Source organism: Paroedura picta, chromosome 6 (assembly GCF_049243985.1).
Source record: "Paroedura picta isolate Pp20150507F chromosome 6, Ppicta_v3.0, whole genome shotgun sequence".
NCBI lineage: Eukaryota > Metazoa > Chordata > Lepidosauria > Squamata > Gekkonidae > Paroedura > Paroedura picta.
The window spans coordinates 100,388,607-100,410,064 of NC_135374.1; the positions used below are offsets into that span (position 1 = coordinate 100,388,607).

General features: G+C 43.4%; 2 long non-coding RNA genes across 2 annotated transcripts in view; one reads left to right on the top strand and one right to left on the bottom strand.

Moving 5' to 3' along the window:
- The window catches only part of LOC143840750 (uncharacterized), a 226,563-nt gene extending 214,034 nt beyond the window's left edge, over nucleotides 1-12,529 (top strand). Inside the window, exons 4-5 of the long non-coding RNA XR_013232375.1 lie at nucleotides 8,867-8,966; nucleotides 11,710-12,529. This is a non-coding gene — a long non-coding RNA (uncharacterized LOC143840750). The remainder of the gene's footprint in view (nucleotides 1-8,866; nucleotides 8,967-11,709) is intronic.
- The window catches only part of LOC143840749 (uncharacterized), an 81,384-nt gene that overhangs the window by 44,136 nt on the left and 15,790 nt on the right, over nucleotides 1-21,458 (bottom strand). The window contains exon 2 of the long non-coding RNA XR_013232374.1: nucleotides 16,533-16,573. This is a non-coding gene — a long non-coding RNA (uncharacterized LOC143840749). The remainder of the gene's footprint in view (nucleotides 1-16,532; nucleotides 16,574-21,458) is intronic.

Consider the following 21,458-nt stretch of genomic DNA (forward strand, 5'->3'; position numbering starts at 1 on the left):
AGCCCTAAATCTTTCAGCCAGGTTGGTCATTATTTGACTCAATTCCACCTTGGACTGCAAACAGAAGCCAAAGAGGGCTCCATTCAAAAGTTTGTGAGCAGTTTCAACTTGGGTCTAAGGGACTCTTCCTTTCATCATTAATGTCTGACTTCCTGGAAACTGCAACTTCCAGAATGTACTGGACAAACGAAAAGGGAGGTCAGCTGGGCAACTCTAGTTTTGGCTCTAGAGATCTGCCAGAATTAAAACTGATCTCCAGATGCCAGAGAACAATTCCCGTTGAGAAAAGAGCTGCTATAGACAGTGGACTCTGTGGCATTATACTCAGCAGAGGTCCTTCTCCTTCCCAAACTATTCACTGCCCAATTTCACTCCTCAAATCCCCAAGAACTTCTCAACCCAAAGCTGGCAACCCTAAACACCTGTCACCTATCTCTAGAGTTGCCATCTCTTGGAAGGCATTAATCTGGCAAGGACCAGTACTTTAAGGGCTGCAGCCGATCTTAGTATCTACCTATCCAGAACAGAATCAGTAGGACAGAGCTGAGGGATCAAGGGGCAGACCAAAAGGGTTAAGGGGAAGTGCCAACAAAAATATTAATTGTCTCTCTCTACTGCATTTTGGCTGAAGAGATTTCAGGAGGGTCAGAGAAGCAGGAAAGGCAGCTGAAAGCAGCCGTGATCTTTAGAGGAGTTGCTTTTAAGGCACAGAACAGCCTGGTCTAAAATGAAAATCAGTTACAAGCTTAGCATTACAAAGATCTTCAAAGCACAATATATTAAATTCTTTTGCTTTAAAAGGAAATTGAAACTGGTCTTTCTCCTCTGCTCTCCATTGTATGGAGAAAAACAGGCCACAGGGGGTACAATCTGGTAATGTTAGCAACTAGCAACAGCCTTCATGTGCAGGGATGCCCAGTCCCCAGGTGCCATCTCGGGATTATAGCTCATAATAATCTACAGAGATCAGTTCCCCTGGAGAAAAAGGCTGCTTTGGAGGGTGAACTCTCTAGCACTATACTCCACTGAGGTCCCTCCTTGCCCCAAATTCCACCCACCCCCAGCTCCACCCCCAAGTCTCCAGGTATTTCCCAATCCCCAGCTGGGGGGTGGCGGTGCTGTACCTAAGCCAAGAGGACCCTAAACTTTCACCCGTGTCCAGCCCAGGTACCACCACTACCTGGCCAGCAGACGCTCAGTGGAAAGGATGAAATGGCTTTCCCCCTCTGGGTTTGTAGGACCGATGAGGCAGGGACAGGCCAAGCAAGCCGTAGAGTAGCATAACAGCATTTTAACATGGGACGAAAAAATGCAAATTGAATTTCTCTTCATCTAATGGGATTATTTGTTCAGTGTGTACTGTAGGCGAGATATTATGTAGAAATGATTTTTATTGATTCCACCCCCTCTGCCTCACAAATGTTTTCCAATACATCTAATCTGTATTACAGCCGGGGAATGGATTTCTCGGGTGTAATACGAAGCATTTGTTATGGCGAAGGAGAAGGTGACTCGGGTGAATACCAGAACAACTGCGACATCTGAAGGCAGATTGGCCCCCGAAGTAATAAAATGATTCCACAGTTAAACAGCAATGATCCAGGAAAAGCTATGTACAAAACAGACTTTTCTAAACACACATTTTAAAGACGCCTTCGCTCTCCTTGGGATGTTCACTCACAAAGTGACATCTCTCCCTCCCCATAACCAAATGTGACTTTTCATTAGAGCAGCTATTCCAATATGTTTTCCCCCACCCCACCTTGAAAGGGGGGGGCGAGGAATGGCAAACGCTCCAGAAGAAGAAAAACCCTGCTGCCGCCATTACCTTGATTAAGGCACAAAACGTTAAAAGCAAATTACTGTGAAAGTATGAAACAATTTGCCCTTAATGTTTCAAGTCATATCTGTAAAAAATATGACTTAAATATAGTTTTATTAATAATACATATTTTAATTAAATGGCTAGAGGTGCATCTAGCAGGAAAAAATTGAATCTTCACCGGGTTTCACATACTGGTATGATTCATGGGCAGTAAATATGCAAAGCGTTATGCCCATAAGGCAATCAAATTGAAAAGCTGATATGCATGTTTTTAGCTAAAAGAATGAAGTTGGGACAGGGGGAGGATAAAAAATAAAGATTTTCTGGATCAGGAAACGCTCCAAACTTCAGCTGAAGAAAAGCCGGCTTCCCCTTTCTGCAGAAAAGCCTTGTCCTCTGCTAACGTGTGCATGTTTTTTGAACAAGAGCTGGTTATTGCTTTCATTACTCTCAATGCATAAGGTTCTCTGGCGTTTGTACATATGTAAAAGAACAATATCCCAGAAATGAGCCATAAAACCCTAGGACAAGAGTTATCACGTCACCATTGCATAGCATGAAATGCTGTTGCTGCACACTGTTTTGTGGCATGAAGCGCTCGGTGATCGGCTGATTTGTGAACATCATTTTCCTCTCGGTTGCTTGGAAGCTCCTGACACAAAAGCACTGGAAAAGCAACACTCAGAGTTTAAGTTTGCTTTTCTCATTTCCATCTCTTCCATGTTGGCACAAAGGGGTGGAATGATAAGAACTCAGTTCTCTACACTCACCCTAAACATGAAAGCACACGCTAACAAGCATTAGGGAGTTACAACTCGATGCATTCGAATTCCTGAATCACACTGAAATTGCAAACACAAAGGTGCTCCTAGGTACTTTTCTCCCCTTCCCCCAACAGCTTCCTGAGACTTCCACACAGCTTGACCTTACGGGTGTCTGCCCTGAGCTGCATTGCCCAGGTTAGCCTGATCTCGTCAAATCTCGGAAGCTAAGCAGGGTCAGACCCACTTAGTATTTGGATGGGATACCATGATGGAAGTTCAGGGTCCCAACGCAGACCCTGTATTTTTGTTCCAAGGTGCCTCCTCTCTCTGGTATCAGGGAGATGCACCTTGTGAACTAGAGCAAGATGCTACTGTTAGACCTATTATGCATGGGGCGGGTAATCCGGGGTGGTGGCAGCGTGGCTAATCCCTGATTATGTATGACACTGCCACCATCCCAGCCCTGGCCCGGCACCCTGAATAGCACGCGGTATGCAAATGTGGGAACTCCTGCATTCCCTGAGATGCCACAGGTGACATCCATGGACCTCCAGTGCCAGCCCTGTGCATTATTGGAAGAGCCAGGCCCCTATCAGCTCTGCGGAGCCATGGAGCTGTATGGGGTGTTCCCCCACCCCCACCTTGGTGGGAGAGCGGCACGTCACTTCCTTGCCACTGTGCAGTGGGGGAACCCTGCCCCCGCCCCCCTACTGTCACTGCCATGCAGCACACCAGGCTCTCCCAGTTCCGGTATTGTGCACGCTACACCGGGGAAGTCTACGTACTCTGGGGGATTCCCTCCTCTGTGTATACACGGGAAGTGGCGGGACATGCCACCCTGGCATAAGGACCCGGCAGCAGCCCACCGTGGTTGCTGCCGTCCATATTGGGTCAGAGCGAAACAAATCCAGAGATTATATGAACTCCTGAAGCCACACTGTCTACCCCCAGAATATTATATCTACCAGCACGCCCCCTGAAGTGGAAATGACTACGGATGTGACATCCATTGTCCCACCCCAAGGAGCACGCCAGTAGCTGTGAAGATGAGCAGTGGAAGGTGCTGGAGGCAGTGGCTGGCCTGGGCTGCTGCTGATCCCTGCTTGCTACACCAACAACACCAATGCAGCTGCCAGGACAAGGGAGCCGGGGCTGGGAGAAGAAGATGGGTGAGAGAAACTACAAAAATAAGCCAAGCACAGCTGCACGGTGTTATCACACCACTGCCGCTGCCATCTTCCGCGGAGGATGGGTGGTGGTGGTGGTGGTGCAAGCGGGCCAGCTGCCAAATCAGATTTTGTCAGATTATGTGTTTCCACATCATCTGTGACCATTGAATTCTTGCATTTTTGGGGTTTGGATGGGGGAAACTAGGGTTCAAACCCCTACTGAGCTATAGTATTCCCTGTGACAGGTAGAGAACAGAAATGTGTCACCACAATGCAGGAACCAATGACACTGATGCTGTGATAATGGAAAAGAGTTAAGTTCCAACATTGGGAGGTTGAGTCATTTAGGACCTGGGGGTTGAGAAGCTGCGTGAGTTTTGGAAAAGGTAAATTTAACAGGAGTATGAATTAAAGATCTGGGGAAATGTCAGATCATTGGTTCAGTTCTCTGCCCTGGTGTTACACTGGGCCAGCCATGTTTGCTAAATGGCACTCAAATACTGTGTTTATATGTTGTAAACCTGCATGAAAAGGAGTTTTCCTCCCTCTTTGTACATATTCTTTTGAAAAATAGGGGAAACGTGTAGTTTGCCACAAATGTGCCACAGTCAAACTCGCTGTTGATCAGATGTCATTTGCTCACCCAATCCGCTTGGTTCATGCTGAACAGCCCCAAATGGCTGCTTGAACAGGTTTGCATCAAGTTTTCACAAAACTGCGTGATGTTGCTGATTCAGTCTGATTGGTGCCCATCAGCATCACTAAGAACTGTTTTGTTTGTTTGTTTGTTTGTTTATTCGATTTTTAACCCAACACTCCCAAAAGGCTCAGTGACAAACACTGAAGGATAGGATTTTATTGCATTACAACATTTATTTATCACTGATTTAGAAGACTGGTAAGTTGTCCAATTTTGCCTGCTGAGCTGAGCATTTATGCACAAGGACTGGGAAAGGGAGTAAAACTTGATTGGGTTGTGTAAGAATATGCATGTGCAAAAAGCCAATTGGAAGCAAAAAAGACACAGGAAGTAATATGGGGCAATGCTGTCTAGCGTAAGAGACTGATAAATATCAAAACAATCATTGACAAATCAGGACCCTAAAATCAGAGTCCAGTCGCACCTTTAAGACCAACAAAGATTTATTCAGGGCGTGAGCTTTCAAGCCAGACAAAGAGTGCTTGCACTCAAAAGCTCACACACTGAATAAATCTTTGTTGGTCTTAAAGGCGTTATTGGACTCTGATTTTATTGTGCTACTTCAGACCAACAGGGCTACCCATTTAAATCATGACCCTGTTTGTCACCGGCAGACAGGATCAAAGCCAGTCAGAAAATCTTCGAACACCCGTGTTTAAAACTGAACATCTCATAATTCCTGGTTAACTTTTCATATTCAGTTGTGTGTTTCTTTCTAAATAAACCTTATTCTTGTTCACTTTTAAAAGCAAACCGCCTCATTCCTGTCACTTTGCCTCATTATCCTTCATTGGTTGATATGAAGGCCCAGGTTCTATCCACTTGCATTATATCTAATTTCTTCTGGGAAATTTGGTATGGTGGGATAGATGAGAAAGTATGTGACAGGAGTAGCCCTTAAGAGGGTTATTTTGAGCTTCCTTTTTATCACACACATGGCTATTTTGCTATACTATCTATACCTTGTCTCAGCAAAACATAATGAGTTTTCTGTTAAAAGTCAATAAGCAAGTTGATAGACAGATAATTTAGGGGTCCCAAAATGACAGAGTTGGTTGTAAGCGTTCAGATTTGACATTATCTCTAACTACAATTAGATGCATTCATTACCCCTTCCCCTTTTTAATTTCTTGTGCTACCTGGGTGAATGCCTGATTCCTCTGTTAAAATGAAATAAAATGTTACATTGGAATTTAACCTTTTAAACTTTTAAACTTCAGGTTGCAGATCTTGAAATAGGGGAGCCAATGTGTCTTTTAAACATGATAGATGCAGTGTGATATAGGGGTTTGAGCATTGGCATAAGAATTGGGATGATGATGATGATGGTGTTATCTGTTCAGTCATGTCCGACCCTTGGCGATTCTATAGGAAAGTCTTCACTATGCACCCCTGTCTCTGACTGCTTCTTTTAGTTGGTTCATGGTCATCCCTGTATCGGCTTTGGTCGTGTCGAGCCAGCGGATCCTTTGGCAAGCACTTTCCTTTTGCCACTGACCATGCCGTGCATTAATGATTTTTCTACTAGTGAGTTTGATCGCATGATGTGTCCAAAGTAAGTGAGCTTTAGCGGTAATATCTTCGCTTCAAATGACATAGTTGGTTTGCTCCTCTCTAAAACTATCTTGTTGAATCGGGGTACCTGGATTCAAATCCTTACTCTGCTACAAAGTTCACTGGATGACCTTAGACCAGTCATTTGTCTTTCATCCTGACCTACCTTGCAGGGTTTTTTGCAAGGATGAAGAGAGGACCATGTGCATCATTCTCCGTGAAGGAAACGTAGGATAAAAAATGTACTAAACATATAATTGGGCCATGGGTTTTCAGATTTTAGCATCTAATGTTTTTGTTTTCTCACCTGAGCCAAGACATTTTAGAAATGTCTAAGCCAGCCTTTCTCAACCTTTTTTCCCTTGAGAAACCCCTGAAACATTCTTAAGGCTCCAAGAAACCCCAGAAGCAGTATGATGGTGCGGAATATCTTTGGAAAGCATAGCTGTGTACACACCCACCTGGGGCCCCTCTATTCCCACCCCCTCCAGGCCCATTGGACATTGGGGGGGGGGCTTCATGACCATATATGGTCATAACACCCAATAAATAATTTAAACACATATAAAAAATTAACCTTTCCAGTGCTGTCAAGAAACCCCAGGGTTTCACAAACTCCTGGTTGAGAAAGCCTGGTCTAAGGTGGCAATTTGGAATGTGGATGAAGTCTGATTTTAAAAGCAGGTGCATTTTTGTTTTGAAACGAGCATGAGGCAGCCCCTTGGAAGTGTCATTAAACATCACCAGCACTTCCCACGTGTCCTTTTAATTTCCAAAAGATACTCCTGCATCGCCACCAATTAACAGGGCAATCCCAAACAGAATTATGCCCTTCTGAGTCAATGGCCTTAGAACAGCCTTTCTCAACATTTTTACCATTGAGAAACCCCTGAAACCTTCTTCACTCTTCAAGGAACCCTAGAAGTGGCACAATCGTGTAGCATATGGCTGGGAACCATAGCTGTGTACATGGTCCTACCCGAGGGCCCTCCCCTTCCCATCATTGGCCATTGGGGGGGGGGAAGGTCAGTATGATCAGATATGGCCACATCACCCAATAAAGGTTTAACACATTTTTAAAACGTATTTAAAAACTTAATTATCTCTCGCTATTCAGGAAACCCTCACAGGCTATCAAGGAATCACAGGGTTTCACAAAACCCTGGCTGAGAAAGCCTGCCTTCGAAAGGAAATGTTCTGCTTCAAATGGCTCTATTACCCTTCCTTTGTCCATTGTCCACATCTTATGCCAATGTGGCATCCCCAGTACCTTGATGGCCCCAATGAATGTTCAGTGAAGTGGGAAGCATGACAGCAAGGCGATCCCATGTACATCTGTTCTAGGGCTCATCCTCTATTTACTGGTGTCCTATTGCAGTTTCATAAAGCTCCCACTAGATGGAAATAAACTACACAGCCTTTGGTAGTAAGTAAGTAGTACTACTCTTTTCGAAGGAACAATGTCGTTCATTTCTATGGGGCTTAGTCAAATATTCTAGTAGTGCCTCAAGAGATCTGCATGCATTTACATACCCATGTTTGACTTCCCAGAAAATGGAATCACACGCCTCATTCCCAGAACTGCAAATGAGTAATCCTAGCCATTTTAGGGGATGGTCCAGTTAAAGTTAAGCACTTTTAAGTACCTTTAAACATTTTCAATGGAAATTCAGCAGGTGCTTCAAAGTTTTTCTGTTGGGATCACCCTTAAAGTTAAAATCTTATTTATGAAATTCTTTGGTATATTTCAGGGGTAGTCAAGCTGCGGCCCTCCAGATGTCCATGGACTACAATTGCCAGGAGCCCCCTGCCAGCATTCGCTGGCAGGGGGCTCCTGGCAATTGTAGTCCATGGACATCTGGAGGGCCGCAGTTTGACTACCCCTGGTATATTCAGTCAGCAAGAAACAAAACTTACCACTACATCCTATTGTACATTTGACACCAATGTTTTCAGTGTATACAGGCAAAAAAAAATGGGACATGCATACATGAAATTTTAATGGGTGTCAATATTAAACTTCCTTATCCCAGGACTATCACTTCATACAGGTAGCAGTCTATCCTGGCTCTGTGGTCTGAGATTACAAAAGCATATGCCCAAGTGGTTTGCATCGATGCAAAATCTTCCCTCAATAGGAACCTTGCTGATCCAGATTAATATAATATTCACTGAATTTCCATCAATACATTGCTTCAAATGATAGTGCTACTCTGTTTAACCTGATTCAGTTCTTCCCACAGTGTCAACAGTCTTTCTCAACTTTTTTACTTTTGAGAAAGCCCTGAAACATTCTCCAGGCTTCAGGAAACTCCAGAAGTGGCGCGATTGTGCAGAATATGGTTGGGAAGCATAGCTGTAAACATTCCCACCTGGGGCCCCTCTCCCTCCCATCCCCTCCAGGATCATCATTGGCCAATTTGGGATGGGGGGGGATCAATGTGACACTCTATGCTCATATCATCTGATAAATGTTTTAAGAAATTTTATGAAACCTTGGTTGAGAAAGCCTGGTCTTCAGATTCCCAGATGGTTATATTTTTAATTCTACGGATGATAAAAGCCTATTATGAAGACAAATATATAACTCAGTGTAGAACAATGTTAAGAGACATGGAGAGTTTCCAGCTTGTGTTAGAGTTGGCCAGCGGGGCAATTGGATGGCAGGCACCACTGACTGTGAGTGTAGGATAGTCAAGGGGAACAAGGAACATTAGAGGCGCAGTGATGGAGACTGGAACCATTACCATCAGCACAATGCCAGTCAACAGCAACTTCCCAGCATTTTGAATGGAATGTCTCTTTATGTCCCATATTGTTTCCATTAAAGATCTGTTCTCTCTTTTGCCTTCAGCCGCTGTACCATGACCACGGTTGCTTCCCAAGGGAGATCCACCTCATCATCCAGTGCTGTCCACATCCTTCATAATATTTCATCAGGGTAGACCACACTGGTGAGATGCTTAGCAACTAATTTCCCCCTGCTAAATGTTGTCCCTACCTCATCCATTTTAAAATGGTTTCTCAGCTCTAGAAGGAAGCCAGGGTGGGAAAGGATGGTAGGATGGCCAATTCAGGATTAGGATATTTCTAGAAAAAAAATTGGGGGGGGGGTAGTTGGGGATGGCAGGGTTTGGGAAGGGGAGAGATCTCATCAAGGTTATAACACCGCAGACTCCACCCGCCAAAGCTACCATTTTGTCGAGAGGAACCAATCCCTGTCATGAGATCATCTGTAATTCTGGGAGATCTCTTGGCCCCACCTGGAGGTTATACAATGGACCAGAAATCACTGATAAATTCATATACCATCAAAATTTTAACCAAAATATTCAAATTTAAAATTTTATAGTAACAATGCACACAAAGGTATAGAATTATTATTATATCTTATTATCAATATATTATTAATATCTTGTTTCAGATGCCACACTGCTGTTTGATATTCATAATATGTGCCATTGTTACTAAAAAAATCTAAAAAATTGAATACAATGTTTTGGTAAAAATTTAGATTGTGTATGGATTTATCATAGAGTGCTTACAGCCTTGACTCTCCATTATACAAGAGCATTTGCCTTATTATATTTTCAAACATTAACAAGGATGGACTCATTGCCACTGACGAAAGCCACACTGAAAACAGAAAACAAATGAATATAGAGACCGTTTTGGCAGAATCAAAGTCTAAATAAATGTGATAAGAGACTTTTTATCTTCTTATACTTAAGTAAGCCACTGGACAGATTCTGTCTCTCCTTTGTTACAATTTTGGAATCGTCCACTTGTTCTGTGCCCCACCTGGAGGTTGGCAAGGCTAAAGAATAGCCTTGGAGGTATTTGAAAGGAAGAATATGTAGTCATAGGAGGGATCAACTCTCCTTTAAATTCTACCCTTCAAGTGCCTCCACCTCTGCATTAGTGTCATCTGAGGAAATACGGATCTGACAGAACATGTCTCATGCGATAATGGGCAGTTTGGCCCTTAGCTTTCCACATTCATACGCATAGCTGAGGAGATACATAACCATTCTTCATGGCCGCCTTTTCCTAATGTGGGCAGAGATGAAGGTTTTGGCAAAGACACCTGCCATTCCCCCACAGCATTTCCTAGGTTTCCAGCCCTGTGCTTTCACACAGATGTACACACATGAATTGTGCCTTTTGAAAAAAAGAGAGGGGGGGGAGCCAATCAATACCCCCTTTAGCAGAAACCAGCTGAGTACTGCGGCACCATCATCAAATTTACAGCAAGTTTACAGGCAGCTTATTAACTACCCAAATCAAGCGCACATTTTAAATAATGCATAGCAATCTGATCAAGATGAGCAGGTTTGTGAGTAGACGTCATTTGTTTGCTTCATGGAAAAATTGGGTCCCATCAACTTAATGTCTTTTTTCCCTCCCCCATCGAAATTTAATACGTGTTTAATTTGAGAGTGAATTGTGATCAATGTGTCCAAATGACTTTTAAATGTTTAGATACGACTCTCTCAGTATTCATTTTTTTTTAGCTCACCGGAATTTCAAGGGAGCTTTTTAATGTACAAAAAGGCATCATTTTCCCCCAGATACAAGATAATAAGCCTTAGCTAAGTTATCTGATGTGTAGATTTTTGGAGGACCGAGTGGAGGAAATCCTTTGTGCTTTATCTACTGCTAGTGCCTCATCAGGATTTTAAAAATCCTGTTAATCTAGTGTACCATTTCCACTATGCATCCTCCTTATTGAATGGCTTTGTGTCTCAATAGATAGTTTAGATTTTTTAATATTGTTATGCTGAGAGATAAACACTTTGGTACATATTGGAGAGTAATAAATTGTGTTGAACATTGATAAACTAACGCAATTACCAGCAAGGTCACAGAGTCAGCTAATTTAGAAATATCAGTACTAAGATTTTGAGTGGTCCCCTGGAGGACGGTGTCCACTTTATTAAAGCAGGAGGGTGAGGAGAAAATGGTACATTAGGATTGATCTTTTGATCTAATTGTGGAACTGTGCCATGCCTTGTTTGGACAAAAGTGCTTGGTAAGCAAGAGGAACCACAGCTCAGCTAATTGAGGAACATCCCTTACAAGCTAAAGGGATTGTGGGAAATAAAAACAAATTGCAGCCTGTACAGTTTTATGGGGATGGTTATCAATGGAAGGTGTAAATACAGCTCAATTAATCTTCTTCTTGCTAACCCGAATATTTCTAACATGGACACTCTGTTTCTACTTCCCACCCACCCCCAAGATCTTTTCAGCCATTCAATTAAAGAAGGGATTTTTTTCAAAAGCATCAAAGGTCTACAGGACTGGATCCACCGATCCCAGAGCAATACCCACAGGTTCTGAAATGAATGGCTGGAAAGATGACACCTCTGAGACGTTTTTGTGTTTACTTTCTATTGTCAACCACTGTGTATTTAACATAATGCATAATAATTCTTGAGAGTGCTCAAATTAACTCCACTGGCATGTTCCAGTGGTAGCAAAAACCCAATGGCTCATGCCACAATAAATCTGATGGTCTTCAAGATGCCACAAGACTCATTTTTGTTTCTGCCCCAGCAGAACTAACATGTCTTCTCTTCTGGAGCCTGTCACTGGGCTTAATAGGGTCTTTCTAATGGATTGTCATCATTTGGCTATTAATTCACATGATGGTAATTCTCTCTCTCTCTCTCGCTGTCATCTGGAATCTTTTAGTTAATTTTATGCTGGCTCACAGAAGAAACATCTCAGATCCCAGTGTGATGGCTCAGCTTCACATCTCAGCCTTGCAGTATCTTCTCTTCTATCGTAAATCTACAAGACTTAACAATGCAGACTTTAGCTAGATGGTGCCACAGGGGTGCAAATTACTTGTGAGAAGGATCTGTTGTTTAGAGCCAGCTTGGTTGCAGAGCCAGCTTGGTGTAGCAGTTAAGAGTGGTGACCTGGAGTACCAGGTTTGATTCCCCACTCCTACTCCACATGCAGCCAGTTGGGTGACTTTGGGCCAGTCAATGTTCTCAGAGCTCTCTCAGCCTCACCTACCTCACAGGGTGTCTGTTGTGGGGAGAGGAAGGTGATCATAATCCACTTTGAGACTCTTTCATGCATAGGCATACCTAACATAAGCTATTTGCAAGCTAGGACATGAATTTCTCACATCTGGAATTCAGTGAAACTGCTTTCTTCCTCTTCTTTTTTACAATAGCTTCGGCAAGAGACTTCGAATTTGAATTTGTTCTTAAATTCAGTTTAGGTAGAGCAAGAACGATATGTATGTATATTTGATTTAAATTGAGAACTTCTTAATGTCGAAAATTGTCAAACAGCTCTTTACACTGCTAAATTCTGTGCACCTGCTATTAAATTGCACAGCATATACGTCAAACAGAAAATTCCCTCCTCGATTTAACCGAATACTACTATGACTTGATATTTAGCCAATGTTGTCTCAGAGATGAATTTTAATCATAGCACAATTTTTATTTCTGATCTGAAACACCCTTTTTGTATTGAAACATTGCTCTTTTTCTATTCATGCGGTAGTTTAATTGTGTATTTAAACGTTGATCTGAATAAAATCTGACTTGACTTGATCTAAATCTGTGTAAGGTGCCTTTTTAATCATCATAGCTAGAGTTGTTCAATTTTTTTTTAAAATAAAGCTTTTAACTAAAAACAGCTGTGTGATTATTGTCTGGGGAATACAAAGTTTTCACATTGAACCTGGGAACAGAAAGTATACTTCTGGTCTACCCTTAAAGTCATAGGGCTGAGTTCTGCTGGAAATGACTATTGGAGGGGATATTCATTTGCCACACGTGGTGGTATTGCTTTAATTCTGCCCAGAAGAGTTATTGTTTATGGGGTTGTTTGAAGGTGATACCCCCATTCAGTTGGGTCTGATGACCATCTCACAAGAGGTCCATTCTGCACATGTTGAACAATGTACTTTCAATGCACTTTAGAAGGGGACTTTCCTGTTGCGTGCAGGATAATCCAGCTGCAAAAACACATTGAAAGTGCATTATCCAACATGTAGGGAATGAGAGCGGGCATGCTGGTATTTCTAGAAAACATGCAGTGAACTTCTAAACATTCTAGTAGGCAACCTGCCCTGCCTGTTGCAATGGCAATCTGCAGTTTCTAAACTTTAAGTGTATTTACTCTTGAGTAGCTGTTCCCCAACTGCCCTGGCCTGGATGGCCCAGGCTAGCCCCATCTCATCAGATTCCTAGAACCTAAGCAGGGTCAGCCCTGTTTGGTGTTTGAAGGAGAGACCACCAAGGAAGTCCAGGGCTGCTATGCAGGACCCCACCGGGTCCCCAAAGGTCATCAGTGATTTGACAGCTCTTTCCACCACTACCACCACCAGCTGTTCCCACCAGCCATTTGAACAGGTGAGTTGATTGATGTCTAGACAGGCATAACATGTGACACTGCAGAATAAAGTTAATAGTCCTTTAATTCAGCATTTAGCTTCATTCACAAAGCTCTTGAAAGACAGGTCTAAGAGGGAATGACAAAGAAATGGTCCTGTATATCTTGGTGAATATCACAAGGCCATCAGAGTCAGCCTTAGAGGCAAGCAATATCTTTCCATTATCGTCTCTGATTTCCTCTAGCTTTTAAAATGCAGAAGTTTTTGATGCTTTTAGCCAAGAACGTTCAGCTTGGTGCCAGCTTAGTGTAGTGGTTAAGACAGCCAGCCTTTAATTCAGAGAACCTGGCTTCATTCCCTACTCCTCCACAGGAAGCCAGCTGGGTGACCTCGGGCTAGTCAGTCCTGTTAAAGCTGTTCTCACAGAGCTGTTCTTGTCAGAGCTCTCTCAGCCTCACCTACCTCACAGGATGCCTGTTGTGAGAACAGGAAGGGAAGGTGATTATAAGCCACTTTGAGACTCCTTCAGGCAATGAAAAGCCGATATAAAAACCAACTCTTATTCTTTCATAAAGTGGCCATTTAACATCTCTCCCAGTTGCTCACAGGATGGTTAATTCTGGGTACATGGAGAGTGATGTGGGCTTAGAGCAGCCTATCTCAACTTTCATACTATTGAGAAACCCCTGAAATACCACTTATGGAATCTTAGCATTGGAAGGGGCCATCCCGGCCACCTAGCCCAACCCCCTGCTCAACACTGGATCAGCCTAAAGCAGCCTTTTTCAACTTTTTGACCATGGAGAACCCATGAAACATTTTTCAGGATTCAAGAAACCCCAGAAGTGGTGCAATCAAACAGAATATGGTTAGGAAGCAGAGCTGTGAACAAGCCCACCCAGGGCCCCTCCCTTCCCAGTCCCTCCAGGCTCACCATTGGCCATTTTGGGAGGGTGAGGCAGGTCAACACAATCACATATGGTCATATCACCCACTAAAGGTTTCATACATTTAAAAAATATATAACAAATTAATTAACTTCTACCCATTCAGGAAACCCTTCCAGTGCCATTAAGGAAACCCAGGGTTTCACGAAACCCTGGTTGAGAAAACCTGGCTTAGAAAATCCAAGCTCATAATGGCCAGAGCCTCAAGGGAACTGGAAATGGGATAGGGAACAGTTTACCTCTTTGTCACTGGCATTAATCAGGCTTCCATAATTACATGTCAGTGGCCTCTGAAGACTAGTTATTAACTGACATAATAGAGGTGGGTGGAATCAGAACCTCTGATGAGGGCAGGTGTCAGTTCAGTGGCAGAGTGACAATCCGTCTCGTGGACCTGTTTGTCATAACCGTCTACAGTCTCATTCAGACAACTAAAGTGCATTGAAAGTGCCAGACCTCTGTGACTGAAAGAGATGCAGCTTAGTTATCGTGCTCCCGTGTTTCCCTCCCTCCTCCTGCTGTACACAGAGAGCGGCTGTGGGTAAGAATCAAAGTCCATTTGGCCCTAAAGGTTTTCCAAAACAGAAAGGCACATCATGCCTTAAGTTAGGGCCATCCAAAATGACACACCATGTACATGCTTTCAGGTTCTCCAAAGACTTTCATCAAGCTGTTTTTTTAAGAGTGGGGAAAAGATGCTTCAGGCCCCGATTTTAAGGCCTAGCCTTATGTTCACCCTGTGCCAAATGCTTATTTAAACCTCTTGGAAATCCCCATAGACCTCCTAGTACTGATCCCACCGAGTACAGGGGAAAGAAGACCATTGGATGCATAACATCTTTAATCAGTTCTCCTCTTAAGGCCATGCCACACATTCCTTCATGAGTGCAAATCAGGTGTAAACTGTCCCGTGCAAACCTGTTTTGAAGCACAGCAGCTGGTCACATTCATATGGTTATGCTTTTCAGGACTATGGATGGGAACCCCTAAATTTGGATTTTTTTAATCCTGTTTTCAGGGAGGTTAGTGTTATTGGATTGATGTACTAGAGCAGCAGCTTCTAATCTGGAGAGCCGGATTTGATTCCCCAGCAGAGTGACCTTGAGCCACTCATAGTCCTATTAGAGCTGTTCTCACAGAGTAGTTCTGTCAGAGCTCTCTCAGCCACATCTACCTCACAGGTTTGTCTGTTGTGGGGAAAGAAGAGGAAAGGTGTTAGGCAGTGAAAAGCAGGGTATAAAAACCAACTTTTCTTTTATTATAGGTAATCCAGAACCCAAATACCAGTTTGGTGTTTGGATTTGTGATGGAGGAGGGGGAGAATTCCAATATTTTCTGGGTGTATTCTTCGTTATGCAACATCTTTCCAGGAGGACTAGAATGACTGTTTTTAAGCAAATGGCCCCAAAATTGCAGCAGTGCTTCATGTCCACAAAAGAACCCGAAGTTTTAAGAAGGTTGGTTATTTATTTATTTATTTGAATGTATACGCCACTACTCCCAGGGTTACTGGCTTGTGGTGCCATTCATTCATACAAATGCAATAAAATATAATTCAACCAGTTAAATCATTATACAATACATAATAAGCTATTAACAGTCAGCAGTAACCCAATACTCCTATAGCTCAGATAACTGATATAGAGCTGAAATTATATGGACCCCTGAACAAGGTACCCAAGTCATCCTCCAGTTTCCTATGGGGAGGCAGGAAATTCCATCACCAAACACACCGTAGAAAACTGCAATCCCTGGTCAAAAGCCTTCCAGTGCAACAGAACTAACAAGCCTAAGAGAACCAATGCAGGACCAGGAAATCCACAGAACCATAAGCCAAGGTGGCAAAGCCCAACATAACCATTGCCAAACCAGAGAATCCAAGCCAAATCAATTTAAGGGGGGGGGGCATTGTTGCAATCCCACCAGAAACTATGTAAAACCACAAAATCCATATAGAATAAGAGTCAATGTAGCAGTGTAAGCCCAACAGAACCTATGTCACATCAGGAATCCTCACAGAACCAATCTGACAAGCCAATACCCAGACTGGCAGACAAACATGGTGAGACACACACACATTAAATCTATTTTCCAAGAAAGGCCTCAGAATGCAAGGGGAATATTGTATGGGCCACCCAAGATCACCCAACTTCTGTCTCTGCAGTCTGCAGCCTATGCCATCACTGGCTTAGATGAGCCAAGAAACCTACCTACAGCTGCTCTTCATCACGGCACTCCTGTTCCCTTGTACCTTTGAAAAGAGGAAACACAATATCAATATCACAGCATCCATGTCGCTCAGTTTCAATTTGGGTGCGCCTGTGGGTTCTGCTTGTTTAAATGGGACATCCACTTGCATGTGACATAGACACCTAGTGGGGACATATTCCCTAACCTTTCATCTTGTTCCAACAAGAACAACATTTTTTAATTCTATATTCATTCATTTTCTGCAGTGAATCGTACTGAGCCCCACCAGGGTTTTTTTAGAACACCATTTGGAATGTGGATTTTATATGCTGTCAGTCACATTGACTAATTTCCCTGCTGCTTCATTCTAATTCTAACTGTACAGTTGTGAGAACAAAGTTTGAGTCTAGGGCAGAGCCTGCCCTTGAATTCAGATCGCTTTGAATTCGGATCTTCCTCTTCCCCCACCCTCCCCATTGAAACAGGAAAGTCTTCTGCACGTGGTTAGGGTAGTTCAGAAGGGGAGGGGAGCCAAGCCTCTTTCTTTCTTTTCTTGAAGGGTGGGGGGAGAGGAGCCAAGCAGGGAGCCTCTTTCTTTTCTTGGAGGGGAGGGGGAGAAGATTGAAAAAGGCAGAGAAGGGAGAAAAATCCAGGACCGACAGAAATTGAGTGAAATTAGGGGCTTCTCCTTTAAGGCAAATTCGTCACATGACCACCTGTGGCCAATCACGGGTCCTCTATCACGGAGGAGAGCCCCAATTCAAAACAATGTGATTTTATAATATATTCAGGATTAAAAGCGCTCTAAGATATCGCACAATAAAGGTAGGGTCATTCCGGATCAATCCTTCTTGCTGCAGAAGGAAATTTTAAATCGCCCCAAATCCAAACGGAAATCACATTCTGTGTAGAGGGCAGGGACTGAATCGATCTGGGGTTGGAATAAAAGCTCCGTGCAGTTTACACCCAGGAGTACCTTGAGGACCAATAAAGTTGTATTCAAGGTATAAGTTTTCGTGTCCATGCACACATCCTCAGATAACAATGAAATGGGAACTTTCAGTCCATAAACATACACAGCTGGTGGGCAGCAAATCAGCATACAGCATAATGAAGACACCCAACATTTTCAGTCCTGGCCCCTACTTGGTGGAACAAGCTACCAGAGGAGTTCAGGGCCCTGCTGGAGCTACCATACTTCCTCAAGGTCTGTAAGATGAAGCTCTGCCACCAAGCCTGTGGTTGGGCCCAATGATCCTAGAAGATCTACCCCCCCCCCCCAAACACTTCCATAGAAACATTCATCCTGGGAAAGACCTACCAGTTTTCAGTGGTAAGACAAAAAACAATGCTGCTAATTAGATGCTAATGCTGCTAATTTGTTGATAGGCTTTAAATTGTACAGTATTTGTTTAATGTTTTGTTTGCTGTTTGAATTGTTATTGATAAATTCTGTATGTACACCATCCTGAGCAAGTCTCGGGAGGGGGTTTAGAAATTTTAATAATAATAATAATAATAATAGTAATAAAAATAATATTAAAAGACCATTTGATGTGAAGATAGTCACATGTTGATCATATATGAAATGCAATTACATATCATTTCAGCACTGTAACACGGTATCACCGGGAGGCTGCTGTTAAAAATGTCAGCTTCTTGGTCCCTCCTTTCCCATCTCCTACATCTAGTAATCTAAAAAGCATGACATGATATTCCCTCCTGCCCACGTTTACTATTTACTGCGTGGCATTTGTGTAGTGTAGCCAAGAGATCTGAGGATGGTCTGGCAGCCAGGCAGGGCCATTGCTTGCCTCTTTGTCATGACCCTTAGTGCTCTTTGGAGGAACTTCTGCCCAAATCTTTGAGGCCTCTCATCCAAATACTAGCCAGGGTCGGCCCTGCTTAGCTTCTGAGATCTGACGGGATGGGGATTGCCTGGGATATCCAGATCCTGCTCACAAACCCCAGCTAATGGAGTATAGCAGGGCCAGGGGGATTCTCAATATAATTAACTCATGGCATTCATTAAATGCTTGAGAAAGAGGGGAGACCTGGAGCTGCTTTTCTGAGGACCAGCCTTGCGATCTTCATAATTCTAGTGTCAGTTGCATTCTTTTGATTGTGCGTGCAAAAGAGTAGGATCCAAAGTGTTAAATGGCAGCCTAGCGCAAAAATGGACGCACACCCGAGTCATTGCCGACAGCAGACAGGGAATGTACAGAGCGCTGTGGCTTGGTGCGGAATTGCCTCCTCTTCTGCTCCCTCAAGAAATGCATTTTGTGTGTGTGTGTGTGTCTTTATGAAATTTACAAATAAAGTCCCAATTTACATTTGTTAATTAGAATGATTTATTCTAAATGGGTTAATTACAGCCACATTTACATTTTAAGTGATTAGTTTTACACGATTTGCCGGCTTCCCATTGTAAATGCCGGGGAGTGTCATTAGGATTTCAAGCCCTCTCCCATATGGGCACGGCAATTAATCTACTAAACCCCACCGAGTCAGCCAGTTTAGATAGTTCTGTACACAGCCTATGTGGGGAGAACATGCATGCGCGTTCACACCCAGCCAGGTGCCACAGCTAATTCTGAGACTAATCTGTTTCCTCCTCTCTCTCTCTCATTTGAGTTAGAATGTCCCCAAAAACCAAACTCTGAATGCACCTCTTAGGGACAAATTAATTATTGGTATCAGTATTATGGGATACTATATTATGGGATACAAACTATGCTTTTCAGAGGTAGATCAGCAAGAAAATACAGATCACTGCCCTGGGATGGAAGACTGAGGAAAAGGGGAAAGGGGGGGGGTGAAGGGCATATAAGCAGAGGAAGCTGCTCCCCATGAGATACAAAGAGCTTCTCAGTAGATTTAACCATTAAGTGGATTTAACCATTAAGTGGCCCCTATTCTGGAGAGCTGGGTTTAATTTCGCATTCTTCCACATCCAGCCTGCTGGGTGTCCCGGTTTTCTCACAACTCTCTCAGCCTAACCTGTTGTATGGAGAGGAAAGTCTTTCTGAGACTCCTTCCGGAGTATAAAGAATCAGCTCATCTTCTCAAATTGCATGCCATCGCTAAACCAGGCTGGGGAGGATAGATGGTGTCAAACTATAACCTGCTTGCACAGTACAGAGTTGTTAAAGATTCTCATTGAAATTTCTAGCCAGATTTTACGCTTCCAAATACCTGTTTTAATATCCAAAACAGAACCAATACTTGCTTGCCTTCCTTCCTTCCTCCTTCCTTTTGTTCCTTCCTTCCAGTGTAAAATCACAGCTGACTTCTGGTGGCAACCCTGTAGGCTTTTCAAGGCAAGAAACGTTCACAGGTGGTTCATCACTGCCTGCCTCCATGTCATACCCTGCTTAGCTTCCAAGACTGGCCTAGCCTGGACTCAATCAACACTGTTTAGAAATTCTTCATTGTTCTGTTTTTCATTGTCAGATTTTACACAGAACACTGCACAGTGCAGTTGGCTGCGACTGCTAGTGCTCTACTGTGTGTGTTTCTTGATGGGGGAGCTCGTCCCCACTCCACCCTCCTTCTACTAGCATTTAATAGTGTTGTTTGGCAAGAAGAATGCGGACAGGGAAAGATTGGAACAAGGTCAGAATTGCATCTAAAGGATAACCCCCCGTGTTGCCTTGACAAATCAATTTTAAATGATGCGATTGTACATATGGGTGTATCAAGGCCAACAGATAAGTGGTCAGCCTGTATGCAAGTGCTTCTACCCCCCCCCCCCCCCCAACCAGTTATTCCTGTGAGTTAACAAAAGCTCTCTTCAGGAATTGTATTTCTGGCACTCTTATCTTGCATACTGGGAGAGCATGCTATGCAAATTGCCATTTTGTGTGAAATGGGCAGTGTGGTGCGTTGCCATGGTACAAACAGGCTACCCCAAACCCAGATGCTGGAGGGGTTTATTTATTTATTTGATGTATATCCCACCACTCCCCAAGGGCTCGTGGCAGTTTACAATTCATTTTCTTTGCTTTATATTGCAGTTGTACAATAAATGCATCACCTTCCTCTTACACAACGGTGATTGTATATAAGGGAGGGGACTATACATAGTACGCTGTCTATGTGAGATAAGGACACCAGACACAGAATGCCTGAATAGGATTTTAAGTCTGATGGGAAACTGGAAGAGAGTTTTCGACCTGCTCTTGTATAGCCCTGGACTCCCTTCTGGATTCACATGATCTGGTTTGCTTAACCACGAACTGAAGACCAGGCATAAGGTGTTATATATGGGTTGGATCCCAACAGGGGACCCCGAGGAACAGGATAATGAAGGGCTTTTCAGGCAGCTGTAGGAGAAAGTTGGGAAAATCACGGTCCCTGAGCAAAAGTCCTTCTACTGTGAAAAGGTTATTTGGGATTCAAATGGATCCTTCCCATATTCATTGAGAGGGTAAGGAATGTAAGAAGGATGTCTATCATTCATGTTCCTTGACTCCAAGAGCACAAAAAGGCATAAGCATAAAGTCTGCAGGAAGCAAAGAAAGGGGTGGAGAAAAGGAAGGCAAGGAAAAGATCACATTTCACTTATTCTCACTGAACATTTAGAACTGTTGATTGTGTCACTTCTGAGCCAGCAACTCAAGATTCATAGCACCGTAGAGGGGCCATACAGGCCATCTAGCTCAACCTCCTGCTCAATGCAGGATCAGCCTAAAGCAAGCAGGATAAGTAACTGTCCAGTCGGTGCTTGAACACGGCCAGTGATGGGGAGCTCACCACCTCCTTAGGCAGCCAATTCCACTACACTACATGTAGTTTAAACTAGCGATCCTCAACCTGTGGGCCGCGGACCACATGTGGTCCGTCGACTAATTGAAGGTGGGCCGCGAAGGACGTCTTCTCCCCCCACCCCCCAGCCCTTTACAACACACTTTGGGTGTCATTGTCTCCCATCACTCCCAGATGGT